Genomic DNA, 27171 nt, shown 5'->3' with positions numbered 1-27171 from the left:
AAAGGCAACAATTTAGGATTAATATCAGAAGGGTTGTACCAAGGTAAGCAGAAGCAGAAAGAATAAACCCAAGTTTACAACCAAGGGTTTGCAATTGGTGATCTGAGATCCTTGGTTTAAATACAATTAAAATCAGCAATAACATCAACGTGATTCAAACTAATTGGATTAGTGAATAGGTGCACTCTCAGTTTGCCAGGTCACTCTCCTCATCTCAGACAAAGCTTTTGCTGTATCATTTTACCTATGTGACTTGTTTGCACACCAGGAAAGCTGTGGGATGGATGGAGACCTGTATCTGCAGGCTCAGGCTGCCTGCACCACAGCCGTGGCTCATACTGGCACAGGAGGTTTACAGGGATACAACAAACTTCTTTCCCTGTTTTAAATACAAACCAAGAGGATTCAATACAAAGATGCTGCAGCACTTCCCTTGAATTCCTGCACATCACAAACCACCTGCTCCAGTGAGACACAAGAGGAGGTCATGGAGATGCTGCAAGAGCTGGTGGTCCAGAGAAGCTGTGGCTGCCCCATCCCTGGCAGTGCTCAAGGCCAGGTTGGACACAGGGGCTTGGAGCAGCTGCTCCAGGGGAAGGGGTCCCTGCCTGTGGCAGGGGTTGGGAATGGAGGAGCTTGACGGTCCCTTCATCCCAAACCAGGCTGGGATTCTATGAAGTACTGGGTTTTACACCCAAGAACAATCCGTGGGCACTAAATTAATACATGGCTACAGCAAATCAAGCCTAAAAGTTACAGGGATCTTGGTCTTGTTTTCTAACAGTTGCTCCTGTTACAGTCAACACCTCAACACAACAGAGGCTGTTCCTTGCCCTGTTGGTACCTCCTTAGCTGGAAGATGAGCCATGGTCCTCCCAAAGCCCCAGTGTGTGTTTCCAGCTCTGCTCTGTACTAACAGCCTTTGTTCCACTCTCACATGAGTTACTTGCACATCATGACAGCACACCCCTTGCTTCCTGCAGCCACCTCACAGGTGCAGCCTATTTTTGAGCCAAAACTCCATAATATTCTTAAATTACCAGCAAAACTAAGCCCTCTCCAGGAACAACTGAAGGTGCTTCTGATTCTGAAGGAAAGACATAGGCCTCAATGAAACAGCAAGCTTGATATATACAGAACCCCTCTATAGAAGTGGGTAAGGGAGGACAGGCAACAAGAATCACTCCCATTCCCACAGACAAGACCCCAAGATCCCTTTTGCCAAATGAATAGGAAATGTTCAGAGACATTCAGTATTTAAAGTACATTCTGCCTAGTGCAGCCCTTGCTCATATATAATAGTCCTAAAAATAGAAGCGGTCGAGCTGCCCTGACAAGGTTATTACTTCAGTATTTGCACAACCATTTCTCATCTCTGATGGATTTTGCTAGGAGGAAGAATAACTTGTACCCTTCCCAAAGGAGCAGCATCACTGAGGAGCATCCCCTGGAGAGAGGCTGCAGACGAAGGTCTGTGGCTGCTGCCTTAAGGAGACTTGAAACTCCTGCTTGTGTTGGCAATAGTGGAAAGGGACACATGGGATGGAAAAGAGAAGGTATTCCAGTGAGACTTCTTGCTGTTGGCTCCCACAACTACAGCCTCTTGCATCTTAGGCTTATGGCTTCACACTCATTCAGCAGTTTCAAATACCAAGCTGTGCATCACAGGCAAAGCCAGAGAACAGGGATCAGCCACAGCAATCACTGTGTTCTAAGAATATATCAAAATACAGACAGAGATGGACTTAAAGCAACACAGACAACTCAGAGCTGACAGTAATTTCCTATTTTCCAGCAGTTCTCCATTTCTCCTGACTAGAACGCATAGCAATAACAGTTTCAACAACTCCTTTAAAACTGTTCCTATTTCAATGTAAGACAATTGGCTGGGAAAGCAAACCTGAGCATATATATATATGGAGAGAGAGGGAGAGAGAGACTGAGCTGAGCTCTGAGGCAGAAGCTGTTCCCTGGGAGGGTGCTGAGGCGCTGGCACAGGGTGCCCAGAGAAGCTGTGGCTGCCCCATCCCTGGCAGTGCTCAAGGCCAGGTTGGACACAGGGGCTTGGAGCAGCTGCTCCAGTGGAAGGGGTCCCTGCCCATGGCAGGGGTTGGATATGGGTGAGCTTCAAGGTCCCTTCAACCCAAACCAGTCTGGGGTTCTATGACATGAAACATGTGGCTAAAGCAGCTGAGGAGGTAAAAGGGTCTTTTGACTAAAGCATCATTCCCTGCACCCTATAAGGGCAGACACCATCTTCCACACAAGCCCCTGGCTGGTAACAGTCCTCACCCACATGCACACACTCACTAAAAGCAAGCTTTTCATAGCATTTTATCAGTTAAAGATTATAATTCACCTTTGCAGCTCCTGAGGAAACATCCACCCCCTCTTCTGAGACATAAGCCAGCAATCGAGGTCATTCACATGTTTCAAGTCTGCATTACCCACCTTAGAAATCATCTTCAAGAAGTCTGATAAATGGGGAATGTTGACTGGAGGTAAGAAAAGGGTTTCATTAACACCAGCCTAAATGAAGCAGCATTTCCTTACTGAGCACTCACTCTTGCTGTTAGGAGGTGGTAACAACCTGGGGTCATGCCATGGTATACTCCACTAAGCATTTAGTCTGTCTGCAATTAAAAGCATTTCATTGTCTCCTCAGGTTCCCTGTGACACCCAATTGAGTACTACCATATGTAAAGTGCTCTTAATTACTGAGGAAAACCCTCTCAAAGCAACCCACAGGTGCGTGGAGCTCAAGCACAGCCTGAAATGGTTGAATAGTTCATTTAATCTTTATTAAAAACACACACTTGAATTTGGATGTCATTAACTCAAGAGCAGGATCCTTCTTGATTTCTTACAGGGGGGTTATATTCGTCAAGCAAGTGGCTTCTGAAGGATTACAACTGACACTTGGAGTGAAGGGGAGGTTCCCAGTGATCACAGTTTGCACGTTGTTATTCCCATGTTCACAAATGGGTTTAAATCAGCTTGGTTTTCCAAAGCCAATCTCTCATATTGGTATGGAATGAGCACACTTGTATTTATTCCTGAGCAGATGCTTTTTGGTGTATTTTAGAACATTTAGCTCAACCAACTAAAACAAAACAATGTAAGACCATATTTCACATCTGCTGTCTCTGACTGATGCAGCTACAGGACTGTAGTGATGGACAGTACGAAGTGAAGCTGTCCCATCTTTCACATCTGACTGCATCTGGAGACAGAACAGACACTGTACCCAATAATCTGCTCCAAACACATGGCCAGATGAGTTAATCTGGTGCCAGCACAGCCTAAGAGCTCAGCTCAGTCTCCCCTCTCTTGGGCAGGTTCAAGCCATTCCCCTTGGCCTGGCCCTCCAGGCCCTTGTCCCAAGCCCCTCTCCAGCTTTCCTGCAGCCCCTTTAGGCACTGGAGCTGCTCTCAGCTCTCCCCTTCAGGAGCCTTCCTTCTCCTAATGAGCTTCATCACTATTGGACCATCACTTGCTGCAGGGAACACGAAAACACAGGGAAATTCTAAATGTCTTCTGCTGACTTGAGCATCCCCTTGACCATCAACCTGCCACATCTTCAGCTCTTGTATCCCCAATGGCAAAGCAGACCAGCTTTCTAGAAACCCCTATCTTCTTTATAGCACAATAAAGGGCTGTGACTAAAACATCCAGGCTACACCAGCCTGTCCAAAGTCTTCCACAGCCAATCCTAACAGGAAAATGTGGGTAAAGAGGACAGAGTTGTCACCCTGCACTTTCATAACCTCCCACCCCAGTTTCATTCATTGCGCAGGTACTTCCCTATGCCCTAAATCCCTCACCTCAGCTGCTCATATTCAGCTTTTGGTACAAAGAAGCCATGGAGCCAATTTTCACTTCCTCGCTCTGTACAGACAACAGCTTAAAAACCATTAGTCTTGCTTATGTTATTCAAACGCTTGTGAGGATCTCATCTTTCCTGTCATTTATTTAGCTCTGAATCCCTTGACAATACATCTAAAGTATTCTTAGATCACATCAAACATCACTCCAACCAGCAGCCTGATTGTGAGGCAGAACTGGCAGAAGCAGGTTTTAGATACAGACAAAGCCTGATCGATGCATGTGGCACATGTTCTGAAAGCTGCTATGAACAGAGTCCGAGTCATAGCCGGGCTTCAATGACCACAACAGATCATCTGGAGGCATCCAGATACCACAGTACATCACCTGGAGCCAGAGGATTTCGACAGGGTCTTTGTCTTGCAGCTCACACACCTTTCAGCATCTTCATTGCATCATTTTAGCTGCCATGCACATCCAAACCCATTTTATAAAGGTTTCTGAATTAGGTACCAAAGGCAGAACAGTCCGAGGTAAACGCTCAGGATGAGATCAGTTTGGGGAGAAAGGGGGTTTAGGGATGGTTTGTAAATGGTAATTATACAGGTGGTTGCACTTCATAAACCCACCCCTCAACTGATACTAAACTGAGATCACATCCACTGCCTTGTGAGCATCGTCGGATTCCACAGAATCATGGACTGGTTTGGGTTGGGAGGGTTCTTAAAGCTCATCCAGCTGCTCCATCACATCTCCCCCCTGTGTTTGTGCTGGGATTGCCCCAACATAGGGGCAGGGCCTTGCCCTTGGCCTGGTTGAGCTCCATGAGGTTCACAAGTTCCCACCTCTCCAGCCTGTCCAGGTCCCTCTGGATCCCATCCCTTCCCTCCAGCATCACTGCACCACACAGCTCAGTGGCACCAGCAAACCTGCTGAGGGTGCTGGAACCCACTGTCCATGGCACCAGCAGCTCATCTCAAAGCAGACCACATTACCACGTGTGTCCTGCAGCTTTTAGAGACTCCCTGTTATAAATATATAGCAGACTCTTAACTCTCTGCAACACAAATCCATTCCCATGGTCACCAAGCACACGACATTTTTAGGGCTTGTTTTCTGCTTGCAGTTAATTTGAGCTGCCCTTCCCACAGTGCCATCCTGCACTGGGAGTTTTAATGGAATGAAGGACTAATTTTAACCATAGAATCATAGAACAAATCAGGTTGGAAATGCCCTTTAAGCTCATCCAGGCCAACCATTCCCAGCCCTGCCCCATGGCACTGAGGCCTCGTCTCCACGGGCTGGGAACCCTTGCAGGGCCGGTGCCTGCAGCCCTGCCCTGGGCAGCCTGTTCCAATGCCTGAGCACCCTGTGGGGCAGGAATTCTTCCTCAGCTCCATCTAAACCTGCCCTGGTGCAGCTTGAGGCCGGTTCCTCTTGTCCCATCCCTTGTTCCTTGGGAGCAGAGCCCAGCCCCTCCTGGCTCCATCCTCCTGCAGGCACTTGGAGGGAGCCATCAGGTCCCCCCTGAGCCTTCTCTTCTCCATCTGAACCCCCCAGCTCCCTCAGCCCTTCCCCATCACCCTTGGGCTCCAGGCCCTGCTCCAGCTCCATTTACCTAAAGCAAAAGTTGACCTATTAAGTAAAAACTGGTGTTCCAATTGAACTCCATCACCTCCTATCACATCCCCTGCTATCTGGCCACAGGTTAACGGTGCCTGGGGCCTTTCTGAGATTCCTCCTGCCTGAGAAGACAAGAGTTTTCATGGTTTCATCAGCATAAAGGCCAAGACAATACCACAACTGCAATGAAATTCCCCTTCTCTGACCACATGCTGTTAAATATCACCCACAAACTGAACCTAATACTCAACAAGAACACACCCTCTGCGTTGGTCTACACGGTTCTAAAAGAAAATGATCAAATAGGGGGATTTCTAGTGATGGAAAGTGCTATTATTTCCTCTGATCATTCACAACAAGGGCTGGTCCACCTCCCTAATAATGCCTCACTTCCTCTGCCCTGTCCAGCTTCTCCTTTAAAACACTGATATTAGGTACAACTTCCTTGGAAGAACATTCAGTGCCTGGAATTTTCACTCCATGATGCTACTGCAGTCAAGCACTCCCTCTGAGAAGCAAACCAGACCGAGCTCTGAGCTTCTCTCTGTGGGTTTTTTCTTGTCCTCAGCCTATTTTTGTGTTTCTTCTGTTCCCCTCCGACTTACCCAAGAGCTATTTCAAGCAATGGAACTCATACACAGTCTTCCCGTATGAAAGTCACGAGTCCCAAACACAGGAATGGGATTTGATCTCTTCTAAATAGTTTCTTGCTCATGAAGTTAACAAAGATCAGAACTATGTGTTGGCATTTTTGCTACAGCATCGACCCTCATGGTCACACAAACCTGCTTTGCACACCACTGTCATCCCCTTGAGGATGGCTACTCACAATAGTAACTCCACTCTTGTTCTGGAAGCCACTCTCACCTCCAGCAGCATTGCTTCGTGTCCATTCTAGCTTCCTTTCTGAATGCAGCCTAAATCAAACAGAGATGACAAGCCCAAGGTACCAAGCTGTGAGAACCACCTCATGTGATGATACCTGCCCTTGATGAGCACGTCTAAAGGGGAGAGATAAACAGGCTCCACATCATAGAATCCCAGAATCCCAGGTTGAAGGCACCTCAAGGATCACCTGCTACAACCTTTCTAGGCAAAGCGTGACCTACACTAGATGTCCAGCACCTTGTTCAGCCCAATCTTAACGGTGACCAATGCTGTGGAGTCACCGCTTCCCTGGGGAGATTATTCCAATGGTTCCTTGTTCTCATTGGGAATGATTCTCCTCTTGTGTCCATTGGGAATCTCCCCAGCAGTAACTTGTGCCCATCACCCCTCGGCTTTCCCATGGGACTACATGTCCAAAGGGAGTCTCCATCTCCTCTGTAGCCTCCTTTACCTCCTGGCACATGGATCAGGGCTCCCGGAGCCTTCTCTTCTCCAGCTGAACAGTCCCAGCTCTCTCAGCCTTTCCTCACTGCTGCCCATTCCTTGGACCATCTTTGAGGCCCTTCTCTGGCCCCTCTCCAGCCCTCCACATCTTTTCTGTATAGCAGGAGCCAAACTGAACCCAGTATTCCAGGGGTGCCCTGAGCAGCACCGAGCACACTGGGACAATGACACCTTCATCCCTGTGGTGATGCCCTTGGGGATGTTCCCCAGCACCCTGCTGGGTTTCTTACAAGAGCACATTGCATTGTCCCTCCAGGCTGGGCAGCTGGGGACCAGCACACACCAATGTGTCCATCAGCTCCTCTATTTCATGGGCCATGCCTTACTGTTGTGCCCCTCTGTACATGTCATTTGTGCTGGTGACTAACAAATACACTGTTAGTCCACAGCTGGCTCATTGAAACCCTTCCAAACTCAACCAGCTTGCCCATGACAACCTCCTGGTTTTAATCTGATTAATATCATTTCTCCAAAAACACACTGCCAATTTGCTTTATCAAAGCATCACTTGGTATTACAACAGCTCACAAGTCACCACTCCATGGGACACAGTTCAAAGAGCAGCTTCATTTGCTGATACATCCCCTGAGGTCTCAGCACAGCACCAGGCCTGCAGATGCTGCAGGGCTGAGGTTTCTTCTCAGTGCTGCTGCTCTCCTCTGAGCTACTCATCTGCAAACAGCAATACAAGCCCAGTCAACCCTATTTAATTTCCTAGAGAGAAAATAAACCTATTTAGGCATTATTAACTTAATTCATATAAACTTGACAATAAGTCATAATGTGGATGAGCTCTAACAAGACCGAGTTCAAGACTTTAAGTGTTGAGGTTTGGCTGTGTCTCAATGTATTAATATGAATGTATTAATATGTAATAATATGAAGGTATTTTAAGGGGTGGTCGTTGCATGCCATGGGCTACAAGGCAGAATCCCAACAGGTAAATTGATAATAACATTGGAAAAGTGGATTTCCAGAACTTTTCTGATCTATGGCTTTAATAGATGTAAGTTTGGAGAAACTAAAGAGCCTGAAGTGAAAACAGTGGTGTCTTTAACATTTAATGATGGATTCTCCCCCCTTTCTGTGTGCTTTTGCAAAGACCAACTAGTTACTGAGTGACCAAACTGACCATCCAGTGCTACTGAAGGAAAGAGTCCAGCACCACCAAGGATGAAGAGTATCACAGAATGGTTTGTGCTGAAGGGACCTTAAAGCTCATCCAGCTCCAACCCCTGCCATGGGCAGGGACCCCTTCCACTGGAGCAGCTGCTCCAAGCCCTGTCCAACCTGGCCCTGAACACACACATCACACACACAGAAGACAACCTGCCACCAAAATCCATCACAAACATCCTGCAAGTCCAAATCCATGTGGTTATTCCTATGAGAATCAAATCACAGCAATCTGAGTCCTGCAAACTACACTGTTACTGAGACAAACATCTTATCTAAACAGCTATCAGATAAATACTATCTATCTATGGAGTTTGCCTGCAGGTTCTATCAGGGGAGTGCAGCTACCAGAGACACCTGATGGATGAACAGAATGTATTCTGTTTCCCTGGGAGGGTGCTGAGGCGCTGGCACAGGGTGCCCAGAGAAGCTGTGGCTGCCCCATCCCTGGCAGTGCTCAAGGCCAGGTTGGACACAGGGGCTTGGAGCAGCTGCTCCAGTGGAAGGGGTCCCTGCCTGTGGTAGGGGATGGAAGTGGAGGAGCTTTAAGGTCCCTTCCAAACCAAACCATTCCATGGTGATTCTGTGCTTCTAGTCCAAGAACGTGTGACTCTGTGCTGTATCACTTCATGACTTGTGTCCATCACTTGTAAGAGCTGAAGATTCAGGGACTAAGAACATAATGCACTATAGCTGCCTTTAAGACAGTCACTCAGATGAAAATCAGCATTAAGATAAACTCAGGCCTGATACAGTAGAGATAGTGCAACCATTCTGAAAACAAACAGCGAGTTAAGGAAACTCAGAATTAGAGGTAAATTTTAGGACTCAGGCTATACTTAGTGTATGAAACTAAAGATTACAGCAGAGCCTTTCCTGCTGTGGCAACAAACATGTTTAGGGCTGAGATATTCTCGTGTCTGCCATCCCAGATTAGCTATTTATTTTTGAATAGAGCCTTCTCATTTTCCGCTCCTGTTTAGCAAGTGGCAACAGAATCCAGAGGGTTTGTTAGGAATGTGTATTACAGTGTCAAACAGGAAGAAATTAGCCCTGAAAACCAGTATTTCTAAGTGTAAATGCTGAAGAAGCAGCAGTTTTCATGGTTAAGCTCCTGGAAAAGAGAACTGGTTTTAAAAATCAGGTGCCTGCAGCCTCTTATCTCCTGAAATTAGAGGGATACAGTTATCTTCAAAACCTATCTTTAAAGCTCCCAGCTATCAAACATCCCTGCCTTATCTGAGAGCATTTTGGCTTCCTTTTCCTTAACTGCTCTTGTTCCTTCACTGTTGCTTGGTGCCTACAAATACAGAGTGAACCATATCAGGAAAAAATCCTTAGGGTTAATTATATGGAAGGAACAAAGAAATCCTGAGTGGAATTTCTGGCAGCAATGGATTGCTCTCCTCTCTAAATAGGAGATACTCAAGAAAACAACCCCAAAAGGTGATGCCAGGAACAAGTCCCCATTGATTTGGGTACTTTGAGGGGAAGTTTCTAGTCTGAATACACTGAGTATTCTTGTGGGTTCTCACGGTACTGCCTGAAATGGATGGAAAGTGCCTGAGGGGTTTACCAGCTACTGATCACTCTCTACCATTACCACTGTGGCAGGAAGCACAGCTCCAATTGAAGCAGATTTCCCCTCTCAGTATCAGGAACAGACTCAGGATACTCCCCAATAACCTTAAAATGGATACTCCCATTCAATTATTTCACTATAAAAAGATTTGCAGAGGCTCCTGATCTGCAATGAGGCATCAGGGTTTCGTCTTGAGAGCACATCTTAAGTAAATTATCTCTCTTGATGCTTTTTCTGACCCCTTTTTACTAAATGGGAAGATCCCCAAGAGCACAACAAAACTGAGTCAGCTCCTGGTGTCTTCTCAAGGCAACAAAAGAAACACTTCAAAACTAACTAAATAAAAGGGAGTTGTCCTGCTCAAATCATAGAATCAACTGGGATGGAAAAGAACTTTAACATCTCCTCACGTCCAACCATTCCCAGCACTGCCAAGGCCACCCCTGCCCCATGGCACTGAGGCCTCGTCTCCACGGGCTGGGAACCCTTGCAGGGCCGGTGCCTGCAGCCCTGCCCTGGGCAGCCTGTTCCAATGCCTGAGCACCCTGTGGGGCAGGAATTGTTCCTCAGCTCCATCTAAACCTGCCCTGGTGCAGCTTGAGGCTGGTTCCTCTTGTCCCATCCCTTGTTCCTTGGGAGCAGAGCCCAGCCCCTCCTGGCTCCATCCTCCTGCAGGCACTTGGAGGGAGCCATCAGGTCCCCCCTGAGCCTTCTCTTCTCCATCTGAACCCCCCAGCTCCCTCAGCCCTTCCCCATCACCCTTGGGCTCCAGGCCCTGCTCCAGCTCCATTCCCTTCTCTGGCCCCGCTCCAGCCCCTCAAGGTCTCTCTTGTAGTGGGGGACCAGAACTGAACACAGGATTGAAGGTGCAGCTTCTAGAAGTCCTAGAAGATCATAGAATCCCAGAGTGGTTTGGGTTGGAATTGACCTTAAAGCTCATTCAGTTCCAACCCCTGCCATGGGCAGAGTCACCTTCCACTAGAGAGCAGGCTGCTCCAACCTGGCCAGACACAATCCCTGAATTCACTCTTCCCCTTCCAATTCATGCTGTGCAAGGTTTCCATGTCAGTTATTGTCTTGCCACCTCAGCACAGGGTCAGAGAAGCATCACAGACAGAGTAGCAAAGTGTTCTATTCCCTTATGTCAATCATATGGCAAAACTACACCTCCAGGATGCTGTTTCAGTTTCCAAAGCCAAACTTAAGCTCATTTAAGTCAATAAATTCATGGTATTACCAGAAAGTGGTTACCAAATTCATGGTATTACCAAGCATCATGATGGAAACATCACTGGGCAGCTCCAAGAAGAAGGTATCAGCACCATCAGCACCTCCTGAAATGATGCCTTTGACACGAGATACATTAGTGTGCAGCAGGAGGAAGGGCAGAATGGCAGCTTTCATGGACCATAGACTTACACTCACCTAAACCAGGCATATAACCAGGTTCTCAGCCCATCTGGTGCACATTTAACAGAGGAGGAACTGGTCTAAATTATAATTCTCTACCTCTAAAAGCACTGTTATGTTAACTATTGAAGAGAGAAGGAAATCATAAATGTACTTTAGGTGGTATTCATACATAGTCTAAATGCTCTAGCATCAAATACTATCTCCTGATACTTGGCTATCAGCACCTTTAGAGCACTCTGTATTACCCAGGAGGAAAGCAAAAGCCTTCAGTGTGTGCTGTATCAAGGGGATGAGCTAAAATTACTGCAAGACACCTACACAAAACCTCTTGCCTTCAAAGAACAGCCTCAGGATTGCTGGCATTGGGATTCTGGATTCCCTTCAGGAACCTGAAGTCATGAAATACAACCATGACTCTTATTCTGCTGAGATGTAGATGCAGATGACAGCAAAGGGTCCCTTTGTCTTCACGTGTGTTTTGCACTGGAGGATCTCAGAGCTTGGGGTTGTATCTTTTGGCATCAACAGGATTGTTTTAGTATCAACAAGAACTTACAGGCAGCTCTTCAGGGAACAGCTTGAGAAGTTGTATGGCTGCTGGGAAGGAAATAAACATCTCATGTCCACTGGATGCTTCTGCTTTATGTAGAAAGAATCCTATGGATGGACCAGAGCCAGAAGTAACAGGAATGGGCATAATTCAAACTTTCTAGATCATAGGATCCCATTGAATCCCAGGCTGAAAGGACCTCAAAGATCATCTGCTCCAACCTTTCCAGGCACAGCATGACCTAGACTGGATGCCCAGCACCTTGTGCAGCCCAATCTTAACAGTGTCCAATGCTGGGGAGTCACCACTTCCCTGGGGACATTATTCCAATGGCTGCTTGTTCTCACTGGGAAACATTTCCCTCTTGTGTCCAGTGGGAATCTCCCCAAGAGTAAAGATGACTTTGGGGGTGGCAAGGACGTGGCACAGGGTGCCCAGAGAAGCTGTGGCTGCCCCATCCCTGGCAGTGCTCAAGGCCAGGTTGGACACAGGGGCTTGGAGCAGCTGCTCCAGTGGAAGGGGTCCCTGCCCGTGGCAGGGGTTGGAGCTGGAGGAGCTTTGAGGTCCCTTGTCCAGCATCTCAGGAGGGCACAAACCAAAGGCCAAAGAATACGTGACTTTTCCTCAACGTTTTCCTACTGTCTTTTGATTAATACAAACACACACACAAAGCAAGAAATATGAAATAATAATAGAAAGGTAAAATCAGAGGAAGGCCAGATAAAACCTAAACCCACCAAAGACACACACAACCTCCTCCAGCTGATGCTGTAGGAAGCAAACTCCGTGATTCATAAGCTCTGCAGCTTATCTTGATAGCCAGAAAATCCTGGTTACACTGAGAAAAGCATATTCCAGAATCAATGCTCCTCCCTGCCCCAGGAGAAAGCTGTGCTGAAAGTCCTCTCAGATTTAAAACCGAGATTGTCAACAGAGTAAAGCCCAACTAATCCCGGCTGCCAGCATGGGCCTGGGGACAGAACCTCGCAAGGAGATAAGATTCAAATCAGGACTTTCACAGATCAAAGGCACCAGCCTCAAGTGGGAACTGAAAGGAGGGAGGCACCAGAACAGTCTCTGCAGCACTTTCTGGGAGAGCCATTTCCATGGAAGTGGAATTATTTGGTGCTGAAAAGCTCCTTATAGAATCATAGTCATAGAATGGGTTGGGTTGAAGGGACCTCCAAGCTCATCCAGTCCCAACCCCTGTCATGGGCAGGGACCCCTTCCACTGGAGCAGCTGCTCCAAGCCCCTGTGTCCAACCTGGCCTTGAGCACTGCCAGGGATGGGGCAGCCACAGCTTCTCTGGGCACCCTGTGCCAGCGCCTCAGCACCCTCCCAGGGAACAGCTTCTGCCTCAGAGCTCATAGATATCTACCAACCTTCTTTGTTATGAGTGGTACTTTGCTAGTGATGAATGATGACCTCATGGTCAGATCATGGCAGACCAGAATCCAGTTTTTCCTATGCCCACAATTTCCCTGCAGTTCACCAACTGCATAAGCAGTGCCTCAGTTTCCGCTTTGGAATATGGCAAAAAGGCTTGGTAATGCCTGTACATCCCAAGATAGATTAAACACTGGGAGGTGCTGCAGCTCCCTTCAACCCAAACCAGGCAGGGATTCTATGATTTGGGTTCTCCAGCAGGAAGATCTCCTCTGAGGTGAAAGCACAAGGCTGAACCAGGTTATGAATCCATTCCCAAGCAATCACCATTGAAGACACTTCTGTTACATGGAGTTTTGGATGACAAGGCTGGTCACAACTTGGCCTAAAGCAGATGTGAGTAAAACAAGCTTCCCAAGGGCTGAACACAAAAACAGAGCACCCAGCTTTGTTTTGGGAGAAGGGGATACTATATCAATCACCAATAACAGGAGATGGACACACTGTCAAGTACTGACAGAGCCAGAATGTCAGTGAAGAGCATCAGGAAAGCAGAAGAAAGCCAAGGACAGGCAGAGAAACCCCCATGGTGTAAGTCACACACCTAGGTGTGCATGGATTTAGTGTTGGCAGGAAAGAACAACCTTGGAATGCTGAGCAGACCTGTCTCCTGCTGTTGGCTTCAGCCTGTGTTGGGGACAAACAGCCTCTGCAAACACGCTATGGGAATCAGCACCACTGCCTCTGAGGAATACCTGCCTGGCATCGATTTCCTCTTTCAACATATGATCACAGATATTGGCTAAACTCTGGTCACAAGCAACCACACAGACTGGGAGCAGCGACTCAGCATCAGCTGGAGCTAAGCTGATGAGGAAAGATTGCAGGGATCCTGGAAAAGAACTGAAAGGGAAAGGCTAAGTGAGGTTTTGGCAGCCTTTGTGTGGTGCCATGCCAGGCTTTTCCTTCCCTGTGCTTGAGTGTACTAAGAGGAAGCTCCGAGGATCTGGCAGAAGCTGCCTCTGAAACAGGCAGGAATCTGCCAGTCAATGGGAGCTTCTACACGAGACAGTGGCTTTTGGTGAGTGCAGAGCTCAGGGAGAGCCAGGAAGTGCAGCTGAGTGCCTCAAAACACCAATGTTCTTAGCCCTGCACCCCATCATAGTCTGACTGCACATCCACAGGCAGCTGATCCCCCAGCTGTAACACACATCCAGTACTTGATGCAATAGGAGGCACAAAAAGGTCATTGAACTGAACAAGGCTGCACGACTGATGAGATACTTGGATTTGAACGATGGAATGATACTGCAGGGAACAGAGAGAGCAGGAATTGCACAGGCAGCATCTTTCCAACTAATAAGACACCTTCCCAGCTGAAACTGCTGATGCAGCCAGGAAAAGAATAAGCTAAACACAAGAGAAGGACACTTAGAAAGGGAAATTAGGTTCAAAGTCAGACAAGAGCATCCATGGAGAAAATGGATGCTCTGTTGCTATCTAGGGATGTGAGGAGGCTGAATTACAACAGGAACAAATCAAATCCTTACCAGCAAGGAGGAGGAAAATCTGATGTGATGAGCAAGTGGACTTTAAAATCATTACTTCAGTGGTGTTCAGAAACAAAAGGGAGGTGTTGGCTGCAACGTGGCCCTATAAAAAGCAGGGGGAAAAGGCTCAACTCTGTCATTTATCAGCACTGCAGAGGAACTGGATTTACAGGGGAACTTAGAATCATAGAATGGTTTGGGCTGGAAATGAACTTGAGTTCATCCAGTTCCAATCCCCTGCCATGGGCAGGAACACTGTCCACTAGACAAGGAGCTTGGTACATGACTCCATAGGGAGAAAAAGAGAGGGCACATGGAAGACATGGGGAGGACACAGGATGGGTACAGAAACTCTGAGGAGCAAGTGATTATAGGGGATTCGTTTCCTAAAATCATAGGGGACAATTAAAAACACAAAGTAACTTCTATGGACCTCATTATAACCAGTAGAACTGTGGCAATCACTGGACTGGAAGCCTTGACAGCAGAGAGAAAGAACAGCCTCGCATTTACATATATCTAGGTCTGCTAATTCAATCAGGATTGCAAAATGCCTTGATTTGAATAATTGATTTTAACTTGTGTGATGTTTGTACTTTTTAATTATCATCGTAATGAAATATCAGCAGCATCCCAGAATCACTGAGGCTGGAAAAGGCCTTTAAGATAATCAAGTCTGACCGTAATGAAAACAGGCATCACTTGAGATGCTGGTTTCTCACAAATATAACTTAGCAGAGGGGGAAGAATTAAGGAATTTGCATATAGATGATCCACTTCTATTCACCACGAAGTCTCAAAGTGCTTTTGGGATCAAAAAGGAAGGAGCTACAGAGGAGAGTCTGGAAAAGCTTCTAAAGTCAATGAGAGCTTTAACTCCCCTTGCAAACAATGGGAAGATACAAGAATCCCAGAGTGGTTTGGGTTAAAGGGACCTTAAAGCTCATGCAGGTCCAGCCCCTACCCATAGAAACTAATTCAAATTAGACCTCAATTTTTAATCAGAGAGGATAATTAACTGCTGAAAATATAACAAGCAAAACTGGTGGCCTCTTAATGACTTGAGATCTTCAAATTCAAACTCACTGTCCTGGTAGAAGGTAAAGAGTATCCAAACCAAATGATCATTGGGGAACAGGGAAAATCTAAGTGTCTGTGGTCTCCAGGTCAATCTGATACAGCCTTAAGCTCTAGGAACTCTTCTCTAAGTCCATACAGAAAGCCACCAACACAGCATCATCCCAACAGCATACACAGTAAATCTCCCAGCCTCCAGAGGGGGAGAAGGACAGCATCTAACCCAACCTTGCTGTGCAATGGCAGGAAGAAATCTCCAGGCTCCGTATTTCCATGGTGAGAACAGAGTTAGCACATCTACACACGAGGATATTGCAAGGCTTAACCTAGGGAGGTTACCAAAGACCTTCCAAGAAGCTTGGACAGAAGCAGCCTCAGTGGTACATACACAGCTACAGGTCACTGGGATAGAGGCAGCATCAGAAAGGGAAGAGGTTATCTCTTGGTTGACCTTGGCAGTGGTGTTGTGGAAGAGGAGGAGAGGACAACACGAGCTGTGCTGGACCCTTTGCTAGACAGCAGTGCGAAAGCAACCAAGAGCTCTGAGGGGTTTAGAAGTTGTTTGTACCCTCAGATGAGGAGTCACAAGGACAAAACCTGCAGGTGACACCCATCTGCTGGAAAACACACAACAGCATCTTCCCAGTATCACCCAAAGGCTGAGGCTGGGGATCATCTCACCCAAGCTCCCTGCTCCAGCTGGTCACCCACAGCACATTGCTCAGGCCTGTGTCCAGGCTGTTCCTGAATACCTACAGGGAAGGAAATTCCACAGCCTCTCTGGGGAACCTCTAATGCTCAGACAGCCACATGGTAAACAAGTTCTTGCTCATGCTCAGGTGGAACTTCTGTGGTTTAGTTTGTGCTCGTTGCTTCTCATCCCATTGCTGGCACCATCCTCTTGACAACCTCCCTTCAGGTACTTGTACACATTGGCCTTCTCTTCTCCAGGCTGAACAGCACCAGCTTCTGCAGCCTTTCCTCATAGTGCAGATGCTCCAGACCCTTCACCATTCTCACAGCCCTTCACTGGACTTGCTCCAGCAGCTCCAGGTCTCTCATACTGGACACAGTGCTTCAGGGGAGGCCTCACCAGGGCTGTGCAGAGGGAGGATCAGCTCCCTTCACCTGCCAGCAATGCTCTTCCTGATACAGCCCAAGACACCGTTGACCACCTTGGTCCCAATGTCCCATTGCTGGCTCATGGATAGCCTGGTGTCCACCAGGTCCCAACAGTTACCTCTCCACAGAGCTGCTTTCCAGCCTGTGCTGGTGTGTGGGGTTAACCCTCCCCAGGGCCAGGACCGTGCACTCACCTTTTGTCTTACAAAGCCTAAAGCACTTTAAGACATGATTTCTTGATGGTGAATGCCAACAAACACATATGTGAAACCCAACTGCAGGAATTACACAAGGAAAGCTTAAGCTCAGATGAGAACAGATGATGATACCACATTTATCTCCTGAGCCCACAACATAAGGCTACTATCACAGCAGTAGCCAACTCAAACCAAGTATCTTCTCTACAACTTCCATTTGCATGAGTGTGTTATCTACAGACAGGGAAAGAATTCTTAGGGAAAGAAATGAGATCAGTCCATATGCAGAAACTCAGCTACAAGGGAAAGTTCAGTATTTGGGCTTCAGATGCTACAGTAAAGGCAAAGAAACCATTTCTCACATTTCTGGCACTGCATTTTAAGACTTCAAAAACCCTGTTGTGAGTCTAAGTTGAATCAAGAGCAAGCTTGAGCTTTAACCTGCTCTAGGAAGAGTAGGAGGTAAGACTATAACCTGAATAACCACATAAGCCCCCTTGTCCATTCAAGAAGCGAGCTTTCATCACCCACAAATCCAAGTATAAAGCACCAAAAGGAAAACTGGGGAATAGCAAACTGTGCTCAGAACACTCATCTCCAAGATAGATTTCCAACATCAAATTCCACACGTTATCAAATTGAGTTAAGTATCTAACACTAAAGAAAGGAATAGCTCAAACACTGCTTTAATTCGTGGCAGATAAACTAAAGTGTCTGATGCCATAAAAGAGGCAGATCTTCTATATTAAGCTCCACATTAAATTAGAAGCAAGAAAAAACCCTGCAGAACCCAAGATGCGCTGCTCTAGTTTAACTTTCGCTGCTGTCTGCAATCCTTATCCATGTTATCAGAGAATTAGACATGCCCAGCAGGCACAATGGCATCTAGGCTTGCTTTTTTTGCCAATTTAGTACTTTTTCTCTCATAAAACACTCTAAGCTTGTCTTTCGTAATCCTCCCAAAGCCAAGGCAAGAAAGGCAAAACTGTTCAGCCTACAAACACACTTCAGCATTAATCTTCCTATTGGGGAAGTTATTGTATGAATTCTATGATAAACCCCATTTTTCTGCTCTCACTTTCCATTTTCCCACCTTCCAGTTACTCACAGAGAGGAAGGGAAGACAAGGGAAAAGTACAGCCCAATACAAACCAGCATCTCCAAATCCTCTCACGATCACCTCCTAAATGGTTTGCTGGAGAGAGTCCACAGAGCCACATTTTGTTCCTCACAGAAAGCACAGTCACTTGAAATTCCTCTGCAGTGCACAGGGGTTCCAGCACATCCATAGTAAACAACTCAGAGGAAATCTTAAAAGTATTCAAGTATTACTCACACTGTGAGGAAACCAAACGTGTCTCAAAGGAACCTCTTTGCTTATGTTTCACTGAAAAGTACAGTATTATGCCATGAATATCATCCTCATCATCACTTCCCTACAGGGTTCCAACAGGAAAAAGGGATGAAATATAAGGTTTAGCTCAATACAAGCACAATGAACTGTGTCATCTGCTTCCAAACTGAGAGAGTCTAGAAAGAGATAAAGAACAAAATGCTCAATATTAGTGAAGTTCTGTATTAAAAATGTACCTGGAAATGAATCAGATTTGTGTATTCATGTTCCTCTTTGGTGCCAGGCCAAGTCCCAGAAGAACTCTGGTTCTTAAAAGCTGCTTCATACTCAAAAGCTTCCATAAATTGCAGACGATGTGCAAATGCTGGATATACATTAAGAGCTGGACATTCCCTGATGGGATCTTAACTTTGGCTCTGGGATTCTTGCTCCAGACACCCATCACAAAGCACCTGCCTCTCAACAACAGAAAGTCCTGAAAATTCACTATTCCTGTTGCCACCGATTCAAACTAAATCAATGAACATAAAAGCCCACATCAAAATAATGCCCTCAACAAAGAAAAGCATCAGTATATCAGATCATAACACAAAACAGCCCTGGAAACATTCAAGGCCAGGTTGGATACAGGGGCTTGGAGCAGCTGCTCCAGTGGAAGGTGCCCCTGCCCATGCCAGGGGTTGGGACTGGATGAGCTTTAAGGTCCCTTTCAACATAAACCGGTCCAGGATTCTATGAAAACACATACACCTTGCTCCAGAATCAGCAAGACTTACTTCAGATCAACTTTTACACAAAGGCCATCAACAGCCGCCCACAAACACTTCCAAGCTCTTCACCACCCACTGAAAACTTCTCCCAGACTCCATCCTACAAACCCTATCTCTTAGTCTGGCAAAGGACCACGCACAGAACACACAGAATGGCTTGGATTGGAAAGGATCATCCAGTTCCAACCCCTGCCACAGGCAGGGAACCCTTCCTCTGGAGCAGCTGCTCCAAGCCCCTGTGTCCAACCTGGCCTTGAGCACTGTCAGGGATGGGGCAGCCACAGCTTCTCTGGGCACCCTGTGCCTCAGCACCCTCCCAGGGAACAGCTTCTGCCTTATCACCAACCTGTTTCAGTCTGAACCCATCACCCCTTGTCCTATCACTGCAGTCCCTGATGAAGAGCCCCTCTCCAGCATCCTTGGAGCCCCCTTCAGACACTGGAAGCTGCTCTGAGGTCTCCACGCAGCTTCTCTTCTCCAGGCTCAACAGCCCCAATGTTCTCAGCCTGGCTCCATACAGGAGCTGCTCCAGCCCCTGTTCATCCTCGTGGCCTCCTCTGGACCTGCTCCAACAGCTCCATGTCCTTTTCATGTTGGGGACACCATTTTCCTTCCATATTTAGTGATATCAATGTTTTAAACCCCAAAATAGGAACAGAATGACTTAGTGGAGTAGAAGGAACAAAAAGGTAACATCATTTGATGCCTCTGCAGAGCGGCATCCATGTGACTGACAGGTAGTCAACCCATGTGGAAATAACTCCTGAAAATTTATTCCTAGCTCTAAAAAGTGGCAGATTAAGAGGCAATATTTTTTAATTCAAAGAGTTAAAAGACTGTCAAAAGGCAAAAAATGGAGAGATGGACTTTATTTATTGTTACCAAAGCAAAAATCTTCATCTGTTTATTGAAGAGACGCACAAGAGCACACGATAATCCAGCAGATGTCACATGGGACTGATCAATTTGACTCTGAAATCAGCAATAAAATGCTGTTTACATAGTTTGGGAAATACTTTAGAATACAATAAGAACCCTTTTCTCATTCACTCATTTTGCATCCACTATTTCTAGGGACTGAACATAGAAACCTGGAGTGGTTTGGGTTGAAGGGACCTTAAAGCTCCTCCAGCCCCAACCCCTGCCACGGGCAGGGACCCCTTCCACTGGAGCAGCTGCTCCAAGCCCCTGTGTCCAACCTGGCCTTGAGCACTGCCAGGGATGGGGCAGCCACAGCTTCTCTTGGCACCCTGTGCCAGCACCTCAGCACCCTCACAGTAAAGAACTTCTGCCTTATCTCCAACCTGAACTTCCCCTGTTTCAGTCTGAACCCATCACTCCTTGTCCTATCACTGCAGTCCCTGATGAAAGGTCTCTCTCCAGCATCCCTGAAGCCCACCCTTCATATAGTGAAGCTGACCATGGTGACTTGGAGATTTTAAGCAACAAAACTGAGTCTAATTAATTACAGTCAATTAATTGAGTCTAATTAATATACACAGTATATTAACCAACAAGACCATGCTTGGTTACGAACCTCCACTTCCCACCCAGCTTCGTCTCAGATCTCACCAGCAAATAAATCAGAGCTGGTGCTGTACAAAACTGACCTCACTTGCACTTTGAGAGTGATGCAAGTGTCCCTCCTCCCTGAGCACACTGGCTAAGAACACAGCTCTCATGGGGATGCTTCAAATACTTCTGCTTCAGCCCAGCACTGCCAGGAGGAGGTTGGCAGCACTCTGCACGTCTGTCACCTCATGACAAGGCTCACCCAGCACCTCCACAGTATGGGGAGACGGTGTTCATCCCTCCATGGACACCCGAGGAGAAGCCAAGCAAGCAGAGCATCGTCCAGCCAGCACAAAGGGAGCTGATTCAGGCCTGAAATGCACAGTTAGGACGTGGTGGCTTAAGGAGAGTTTATGAATTGCAGAGGAAACAGAAAGTACATGGAGCACTTGTGCTGCGGAAAGGGAAACTGGGGCCTCTGCAGATACAATCGAGCCCAAAAGGCATCAGTGGAAGACAAATGAAGATCATAACCCGGACTGAAGGGAAGAGTGAGCTCAGAAAGGAAGGTATAAAAGTTGTGTTTCCCTTCTGACAGCCTCATCAACTGCTACCAACCACCTGAGAGCTCTGGGTGGAAACAGGTTTCCAGCTACCAGAGGAGAAAGGTCTGAACCATTCCTGTGCCACAGGCAGCAGCAGAAACCCACCTGGATTTAAACCAGGACTGAATCCTGTTTATGCCACGGTCACTGGCATTTATGGTGGGCAGGACTCAGTGATCCAGGAGCTCCATCCCAGCTGTGAATGTCACACTTCCCAGAAAAGGAGAGCTGTGCCAATCTGACCGTGGTTGCCTTTGCAAGTTTCCCAAAAGCAGATGCTCTCCTGGATCAAATACCTGCTTCCCTCCCTGAAGTGGCTGCATTTGCACCTACACTCCTAAAGTGAGGTTCAGAAGCTCTTCTGGACAGATCACCTAATGAAATACAGACCAAATTCCATTATAATTATGCAGAAATGCTTCTCTGAAGCATTTTCACTCGTCTGGGGAATGCTTTCAGGTACACCTAGAGCAGCATCACCTTTCTTTCCTGTTCTTCCCCATTATCCATGTGATGGGTTCCAGAGGGGAACCTATATCCATAGGAAAGCACGAAAACTCCACTGCCAAGCTTTTAAACATCCTTAATAGTTCACCTACTGCAATGCAGACTTAGCATTGAACTTGACAGATGAGTATCATCCAAGATCACAACGGATCTCTCCAAGATGTTCTCCCTAAAGGACCGTATCCCATAATTATTTCACATTCATTTGGACACAGTGTGTGTGCTTCATTTTGGTTCCTCACTTCCACTACAACAAATTCAAACCACCTTCATGGCACGGAATCAGGTGGCTTCTGATCCCTTTGTTCCAAAGGGAAGGGTTATACACATACCTCTCCAAAAGTGTCCTTCCTAACAGCCAGGGATGTTAATCAACTAAAGAGTATGAAAACACCCCCATAAATCTGAGCAGCAACATCTGAACCACCCAACACATTCACTAAAGCCAAAGGCCACTGTAAGCACATCATCTGGGAGAGTTCCCATTCTGATAAATGGGAACATTTACTTTAGTAAGACTAAAATAATATAAAAGTTATGATGCATAAGTAGCTAAGTTCATATTTGCAACTTCCAGCACAAAAGTTAATCAGATTTAATACAGATTTCAACCAAAAATATAGATTTCAACCAAAAAATACAGATTTCAACCAAAAAAATATAGATTTCAACCAAAAAATACACTGCTAAGTGATACCAGTCCTTCTACTGACTACACATATGTAGAAAGAAGAAATAACCAGACCATAGGTGTTGTTTGGGGTGGGTTTTTGAATGCAGCCAACCAAAAAGGACATGAAACAGTTAAAAACCCAAACTCGCAAGCAAAAAGGATTAAAAAAACCACCATAAAATAAAGCATTTGCTGCCAAGCACTAATTCCCCTTTTCTTTACATTGCTCCATATCACTCCTCAATAGGAGTTCTCCTCCAGAACCACTTCCCAGTCCACATTCCATGCAATCACGTAGTCGATGCCATCAAGTCCAGCAAAAGATGTTTCCATCCTTCCCATTCCTTAGGGAAAATAAAGCTCTCGCATCCCCCCCCCACCGATGTTAACAGCAAGAACAAACACAGCCCCGCATCTTAAATCATATCTGGCTTAAACCAGGGGCAGAAGCACTGGGGTTTTCTCTCTGCTCAGCACAACATGCCTTTGTCCAGAAGGGGAAAAAAAGCCTCCTTGAACCTGCTCATTTTCCTGCATTTGACAGAATTGAGCACTAAACAAATGCCTTTTGAATGAAATTCCAGCTATGGAAATCCAAGCCATAACTTGAAAGCTTATCACGACGGGCAGGGAGGGGAGAGGGGGGGAATTGCTCCCCCCAAAACCAACACAGCACAAACCCTTTTCATTCCCATTACTTGAGGGCTCCATCGCTTCCCATCACAGCACCTTTTTGGGGTATTATTAACCCGCTGTATAGCAACGGACTTCACTGCCCTGAAAACCACAGCACCAAAGTATCCGAAGCGATTATTAGGGAAGGGAAAAGGAAGAAAATAAGCAGCCCTTTGATGCAAAGGCACAGAACCCACCACTGTATCCTACAGGCAGGGAGGACAACGCCGCCTCACGTCTCAGCACCTTGCGCTCCCTGCTTTCAGGCTACAGATGTTGCACCCCAACATCCCCCCCCCCTCTCAGCAAACCTGGGCCATTTTCATTCCAAAGGCAGCGGGATGAGGGGCACGGCCACAACTCGGCCTTTCCCATCCCATAAAGTTGCTGTCGGGCTCTTTAATATTCCCTTCTGTCGCTCTCATCATCACCATCACCATGTGCCCCTCTCGCTGCTCGCAGTGGGGATGGGGTGAACCGGTGCCCCCCCCACCTTGGGGTGCCCCCACAGCGGCATCCCCCGAGGGCTCGGAGCAGTAGGGAACCGCAGTCCCTCCATTCCCCTTCTTCCACACCACAGAACTTGCCTTGGCCCCAATGGGGGGGGGGGTCTTCAGGGGGCTCCCCCCCCCTCAGCCCCAAGCGCCTCGCAAGGGGGGGCTGAGGTGAACCGAGCCCCGGTGCCCATCCCAATAAAGCCAAATCCCCACTAAGACTAAAGGGGGGCAAAGAGGCTAATGGGGAGGGGGGGGGGGCACAAGCAGCGGGGCCGGGTCTCCCCCCCAGGGCGGTGGTCTCCCCTTCCACCACCGACGGGGGCCACAACGCTGACAAACGCACCCCCTCCACCGCCGCCATCGCAGCCCAGGCCCCGTCCCCTCAGCGTGGGGGGGTTCACATCCACCCCCCCCCCGCTGTCAGCCGCAGCCCCCCCCCCCTCATTGCCCACCGGGGGTACCGTTGTCCGGTCCCCCCCTCCTCACCTGCGGTGCTCGGTGTCCCCTCCCGGTGCGGCGGCCGCAGCGCTCCCGCTCCGCGGCTCCTGCCTCTGCCCGCAGCCGCTGAGGGAAGGGGCGGGGGGGGGGGGTGTACCACAGCGGGACCGTTACAGCCGCCGCCGGAACTACAGCTCCCGGCATGCCCCGCGCGCCGCTGCCGGTACCGGCAATGGACGCGAGCCGAGGGGCACGATGGGTAATGTAGTTCCAACGCCGGGCGGGGAGGGAGACGGGGCCCGTGCGGCCGCGGGGGATGATGGGAGGTGTAGTGCTGAGGGGCGGAGCGGGGCATGCTGGGAGCTGTAGTACCGCGGGGTATGATGGGAGTTGTAGTCCGTGAGGGCTGAGGGGAGCGCGGAGGCCGCGGCCCCGGTCCCCACCGGGATGAACCGAGCGCGGCTCCGGTGATCCCCGAGGCCCGGCCCCGGCATCCGGACACTGCCCTCGGGCCGCCCGGTGAGCTCCGGTACAGCCGTGCCCGTGGTGGGATGCGCGGCCTCGGGATCAGGCCTTAACCACACACAGCCCGGCCTCCCCTCACAGAGCGGGCAGGCCCCGGCCCAGTCCCCGCACCCCAAAGCGGCCTTCGCCCCACAAACAACCCCCATTCCATACTGGAAGCCCTCGTCCAATGGTGGGAGGGGGAACGACCCCCTCAGTGCTTGGGAAGGGGCTGCCGGCCCCAACGGGCCCTTCTCCGGGAGCACAGATGGGAGGTTCAGGTTTTAATGCAGGAACTTTTATCACGGGTGTGATAAATCCCAATGGATCCCGATGCTCAGAGGGGAGAGCAGTACCGGTGGGTGCAGACTGTGGTACCACAGCTCAGTGCACCGGTTTGGGGGGAGAAATGAGTGTTTCTGTAAAGTGATGGTGTCTGGGAGGAGGAAATGGGACTGATCCCACCGGGAACAGCACCTGGAATCCTGTGCTCAGCTCTGGGCCCCTCACTGCAAGAGAGACCTTGAGGGGCTGGAGCGGGGCCAGAGAAGGGAATGGAGCTGGAGCAGGGCCTGGAGCCCAAGGGTGATGGGGAAGGGCTGAGGGAGCTGGGGGGTTCAGATGGAGAAGAGAAGGCTCAGGGGGGACCTGATGGCTCCCTCCAAGTGGCTGCAGGAGGATGGAGCCAGGAGGGGCTGGGCTCTGCTCCCAAGGAACAAGGGATGGGACAAGAGGAACCGGCCTCAAGCTGCACCAGGGCAGGTTTAGATGGAGCTGAGGAACAATTCCTGCCCCACAGGGTGCTCAGGCATTGGAACAGGCTGCCCAGGGCAGGGCTGCAGGCACCGGCCCTGCAAGGGTTCACAGCCCTCAGTGCCATGGGGCAGGGCTGGGAATGGTTGGACTGGATGGGCTTAAAGGGCTTTTCCAACCTGGATTATTCTATCCCATGTCCGCTCCTCACTCCCTCACAACACTCGATGCTCTTTGAAGCCATCTGCCTTTTGTCAAGATTCACTCTTGTTTCCCAAGCAATGGGAACACCCCCCTTGGGGAAACAGGGAACTGGGACACGAGGGTCCCAGGGGTAGTGAGGGCTGTACCCGAGCTGCTCACTTCATCTCTCACCGCTTGACATACTGATAGGAAGAGGTTGTTGTGAAAACCACATCAAATAAACCATGTCCCTGCCCATGGCAGGGGTTGGAACTGGATGATCTTAAGGTCCTTTCCAACACAAACCATTCCATAGAATCATAGCATAGTTAGGATTGGAAAGGACCTTAAGATCATCCAGTTCCAACCTCCTGCCATGGGCAGGGACACCTCACACTAAACCATGGCACCCAAGGCTCTGTCCAACCTGGCCTTGAACACTGCCAGGGATGGAGCATTCACAACCTCCCTGGGCAACCCATTCCAGTGCCTCAGCACCCTCACAGGGAAGAATTTCTTCCTTATATCCAGTCTAAACTTCTGCTGTTTAAGTTTCAACCCGTTACCCTTTGTCCTATCACCACAATCCCTAATGAAGAGTCCCTCCCCAGCATCCCTGTAGGCCCCCTTCAGATACCGGAAGGCTGCTATGAGGTCTAATTCCATGGGCATCATTCCATGATGCCCAGTGTTGTAAGGGAAGTCTCCAGCACAATTTGGGGTCACTTTCACAGCCCACACTGGTGGTTTATCACCCCTGCAACCCAAGCACCAACCTGTCCCAACAGCAAACGTGTGTTAGTAAGAGAAAGATCAATTGATGGTGTGTCCTCACCTGCAGCTCAGCACAGAATCAAGCAGGGAACCCCCAGGGCTTCACCACATCTGCCTCCACAGCAAACGGACACAGGGAAGAGCCATCCAGGGATGCTGGTTTCCTGCAGCATGTGAGACATGGGCAGAGTGTCCATAATCCTTGGTTTCCTACACAGAACTCAAAGCCTTGGCTACAACCGAAGTTCTCCACCACACATTGAGCCATTGGTCGGTGACAGCTTCTTCCTGTACCAACCACCCGGGTGAGACAAGGACAGAGCCCAGCTGGAAGAAGACCAAGGTGGAAGTTTCAAATGCATCTCTTCTGAGCAGCTTCCAGTTGCTGTGGGAGCTGCCAGAGAAGCTGTGGCTGTCCCATCCCTGGCAGTGCTCAAGGCCAGGTTGGACACAGGGGCTTGGAGCAGCTGCTCCAGTGGAAGGGGTCCCTGCATGTGGCAGGGCATTGGAATTGAATGAGCTTTAAGGTCCCTTCAACACAAACCAGGCTGGGATTCCATAGTTCCAAGAAAACACTGGGAAATGTATGATTTGGCTCCCCCAGGTGAGGAGCTGAGCCTGTTCCTGTGTCGCATCCTCTGCCTTCTCCCACTTGCACAGCTTTGCCTGCTGGAAATGGGCTCCTAAGACTGCAGTTCACCATTTCCACCCAGTGAGCCCCAGATTTATCCCATCTACTTCCCCCCCAAAAACCCCAATTTACACAAAATAACTAACCCAAGCCCCCACATCCCACCCCAGCACCATTTACTCCTCCAAAGGAAAGCAGTGATGCTGCAATGCTTTACTGGTTCAGTTTGCAATGCCCAGCACCTCCATTCCACCCAGTCGCTCACAAGCACGTGGCTGCCTCAATGTTTGCTCCCTGGTGGGTTTATTTGTGCTCTTTTATTGTTGTTGCTGCTGTTTCCTCCTCTTCTCCTTGTCCTAAGCTCAGTGTCTTCTCTGCAAGCGACCGAGGGCTGCAGCCAA

General features: G+C 48.5%; 1 protein-coding gene across 1 annotated transcript in view; it reads right to left on the bottom strand.

Annotated features, from left to right (window-relative positions):
- FAM168A (family with sequence similarity 168 member A) overlaps positions 1-24056 on the bottom strand; it is a 162455-nt gene extending 138399 nt beyond the window's left edge. The window contains exon 1 of the mRNA XM_034074336.1: positions 23974-24056. The gene's annotated coding sequence lies outside the window, so the exon portion shown is untranslated. The remainder of the gene's footprint in view (positions 1-23973) is intronic.
- Between the last annotated feature and the right edge of the window lie 3115 nt (positions 24057-27171).

Source organism: Melopsittacus undulatus, chromosome 2 (genome assembly GCF_012275295.1).
Source record: "Melopsittacus undulatus isolate bMelUnd1 chromosome 2, bMelUnd1.mat.Z, whole genome shotgun sequence".
Taxonomy (NCBI): Eukaryota; Metazoa; Chordata; class Aves; order Psittaciformes; family Psittaculidae; genus Melopsittacus; species Melopsittacus undulatus.
This window is presented reverse-complemented; position numbering and strand designations above follow the sequence as displayed.